Below are 4,048 nucleotides of genomic sequence, written 5' to 3'. Positions count from 1 at the left end.
AAAAAAAAAAAAAAAAGTGATAGGAGAATAACATTTGTGCTATATTTTCACATGATATGTAACATATCACCATATATTATACAATATAATATGTACTTTATCATATGCAAATTTCATTGAGAATTGGGAAGATTGGCTCTGTTTAGGCAAAGGATTTTTTTCTAACCTGAAGGGTTTCTTGAAAACCAAAGCCTAATATTTTATAACTATAAAGAACTCAAATTATTAAAATTGCAACAGAAAGGTTTGTGGTTAGATATTAGAAAGAACTTCTTGATTTTCCAAATATTTGGGAAAAGTTTTATAGGAAGGATATTGTCTCTTCTTCCTTAAAGGATTTAGCTTGAAAGATGTCCATCCTAGATGGGAAAGAGGTTAAACCTGACTTCTGGAATCTAACAGATCAACAAGATGTAAACTTCTATCAGGAGTCGATAACTGGGGACATGATTAAATAACAATTGGGATCTTTCTAAAAGAAAAGCTTCCAGTGGCATGAAAAATTAAAATAATTTTCTACAGGCTGGGCCTGGTGGCTCATGCCTGTAATCCCAGCACTTTGGGAGGCCTAGGTGGGTGGATCATGAGGCCAGGAGATCAAGACCATCCTGGCCAACATGGTGAAACTCCATCTCTTAAAATAATAATAATAATAACAATAATAATTTTCTAAATGTAATCTTTTTTTGGCCAAAATATCTGCTTTGGAAATCTTAGCCAAACACTGATCAAGCTGAATTTGGGTCTGAATGACCGTCCAGATTGTAATTTTTCTGTGGTTCTTGGGAGTGAGAGAAAGTTTTAAGAGGGCTCCTTTACTAGTCATTCTCTCTTCTGAAGAGGAAGATCTCTTTCTGGCACTAAACATCTACCTTACTGCTGAGTGTGGACAGAGGGATGGCTGGGAGGAGAGAAGAGGGGTAAGCAGAGCTGTGCTGGAGAGGTCAGTGGAGGATCTGGGCTATTATTAGCTTCTGCAGGCAGAGGATGAAGTGGGGCCCTAGAGGCCACCTTCAGCAAAGTGAGGACTCAGAGCACACCCCAAGAAGATCTACAGTGAGGCCAGCAAGTGCTTGTCAGAGACTTGGGTGAAAGATGTATAGGAGAATTCAGCTGTGCTGTTCAGGAAGCCTCAGAAATTGTGCCTATGCTCTGATGCCCCAGCAACCAGATTAAATACAACTAAAAGGGATTGTTAAAGTCTAGAACATCATGTCAAAAAAGAAGTTTGGTGATTCCTTTTATATGAAATGGCCTACTTAAAAAAAAGAACAACAACAACAGCAAGAGTGAACATAACCAAATGTTGGAGGAGGTGGCAGAGGATGAAAGCCAGAAGAAAACTTGGCTAGGATACTTTTTATTTATTTTTTTTATTTTATTTTTATTTATTTATTTTTTTTTGAGACGGAGTTTCGCTCTTGTTACCCAGGCTGGAGTGCAATGGCGCGATCTCGGCTCACCGCACCCTCCGCCTCCCGGGTTCAGGCAATTCTCCTGCCCCAGCCTCCTGAGTCGCTGGGATTACAGGCACGCGCCACCATGCCCAGCTAATTTTTTGTATTTTTAGTAGAGACGGGGTTTCACCGTGTTGACCAGGATGGTCTCGATCTCTTGACCTCGTGATCCACCCGCCTCGGCCTCCCAAAGTGCTGGGATTACAGGCTTGAGCCACCGCGCCCGGCAAGGATACTTTTTAATACTCACATTTATTGAATATCTGGCACCTGGCAGACAGCACTGCACCCGATTTCATGCTTGTTGAAAAGATTTTGCTCCCTACTCATTTAAATAAAGATAAATGCATGATTATTGGTGTAAAGATACAAATTAAAATTTATTGACCAGGCACAGTGACTCACAACTGTAATTGTAGCACTTTGGGAGGCTGAGGCAGGAGGATCACTTGAGCTCAGAAGTTCCAGACCAACCTTGGCAACAGAGTGAGATATCGTCTCTGCAAAATATTTAAAACTTAGCTGGCCGGTCACGGTGGCTCACGCCTGTAATCCCAGCTCTTTGGGAGGCCAAGATAGGCAGATCACCTGAGGTTAAGAGTTTGAGACCCGTCTGGCCAACATGGAGAAACTCCGTCTCTACTAACAGTACAAAAATTACCCAGGCGTGGTGGTGTAATCCCAGCTACTCAGGAGGCTGAGGCAGGAGAATCACTTGAACCTGGGAGGAGGAGGTTGCAGTGAGATGAGATTGAGCCACTGTACTCCAGCCTAGGCAACAAGAACGAGACTTCGTCTAAAAAAAAAAAGGCCAAATGTGGTGGCTCTCACCTGTAGTCCTAGTTAGCCAGGTGGCTGAGATGGGAGAATCATTTGAGCCCAGGAGGTTGATGCTATGGTGAGCTGTGACTGCACCATTCCACTCCAGCCTGGGTGACAAAGGAGACCCTATCTCAAAAGCTAAACTAAAAGAAAATTTGTTAAAATGGCCCCACCAGATTTATGCAAGGTGGGTTATTGTCAAACACAAAGAGTTACTTAAAAGCACAAGACATTGGCCATAATAAACAGTTAATACATTGTTTGTGAAGACTAAATAATATATACTAAAGAATATACATATATTAATTTTGAGTGCATTAGAGGCATTTAATTCTTCCATTTATTTCACAGATAGAGAAACTGATGTCCAGAAAGGGGAAGAGACTTGCTCAGGTATAAGCTAGCTTTTTTTTTTTTTAATGACTCAGGCTTATCATGATTGCAAGTAATTCCTCAGTCTAATGGTTCTTTGCTTTCACTGTAATATTAATGAGACATGCTTCTTAAAAGAATGATTCACTAAGAGCAGGTCAGACTGACCAGCCACTTTCCGGGCTGCACTGAAACTTTCCCACTCCAACCACAGTGAATTTATAACCACTCTGTGCTACAGGCCATTCACAATTGGTCCTGACCCAAGAGGAACCCTGCCCCAGTCAGGATGGGATAAGTGAGTGCAGCCACTCGGGGCTGCCCTGTAATCTGCCACCACCACTGGGGCCTGCTGCCCTATCTGGGAACACTCCTCTTCCCCTTCCTTCTCCATGGCAAAGTGGGAAAACTGAGGCTAAAAAGGATGACCCCAGAGATGAAAGACGGAGAAGTTAATTTGGAACACAGGGATCGTGAATTACAATCTTTTATGAATCCTAAATTGCGGCATTCCCTTGAATCTGAATTGGGTGGGGAAGTTGAAGATGGAAGTCACTTTCTTCTGCAAATGCACTGCCTCTTTGTTCTGCTGTGGTATCAGAGATGGTGCTTTTCATAAATTTGGAAAGGAGAGAGCCAGCAAGACTTGAGTGTTTCCTGTAAAAAAAGTTTCAATTCCTCTCCAATAATCAGCCAAAGGCAATACCTGGACTAAGAACTCTCACCCCTGGGATAGCCAAAGTACCTGAATCTAAACAGGTAGACTGAGCCTTTGGTTGGCTTCCCACTACTTTGGCAGGAAGGAATCAGGACTGATGCAGCCTGAGGCAGGAACAAAGATTCCCTGCAATTTGAGCTACTGGTTTGGGTTGGGAGAATTGGAAGGCAGGGGCCAGGTAAAGTGAATCAAAAATTCTGAAGCATGGAGGAAGGCAGAAAGCAGGTGACACTATGATCTAGCAGTACTTTTCAAATTTTAAGTGTATAGAAATCACCTGGGGAGCTGCTAAACTGCAAATTCTGATTCAGTAGGTCTGATTCAGGGGCCTAAGATTCTGTATTTCTAAGTAGCTCACAGGTAGTGCTGATGCTACTGGTCCACGGAGCAGCTAGGCTCCAGAGAACTGGTGCATCAGAGGCCCCTAAGTGCTGCAGACCATGATCCAGGGTTAGGAATTCTCTCCTGCAGAGCAGACTCTACATTTTTTGGCATTGAGGAAGGGTGCTCTCCTTTTGACCAAAGAAACTGGAAGGTAGGCCATTAGTAATATCCTTCCGGTATTCTTGATCTTTGTAACAACCTGCTACAGCTAGCTGCAAGAGCAATTTTTTTCTTTTCTTCTTTCCTTTTTTTTTTTGACACGGAGTCTCGCTCTGTCACCAGGCTGGAGTGCAGT

Source organism: Cebus imitator, unplaced genomic scaffold, assembly GCF_001604975.1.
Source record: "Cebus imitator isolate Cc_AM_T3 unplaced genomic scaffold, Cebus_imitator-1.0 Scaffold228, whole genome shotgun sequence".
Lineage (NCBI taxonomy): Eukaryota > Metazoa > Chordata > Mammalia > Primates > Cebidae > Cebus > Cebus imitator.
This window is presented reverse-complemented; position numbering follows the sequence as displayed.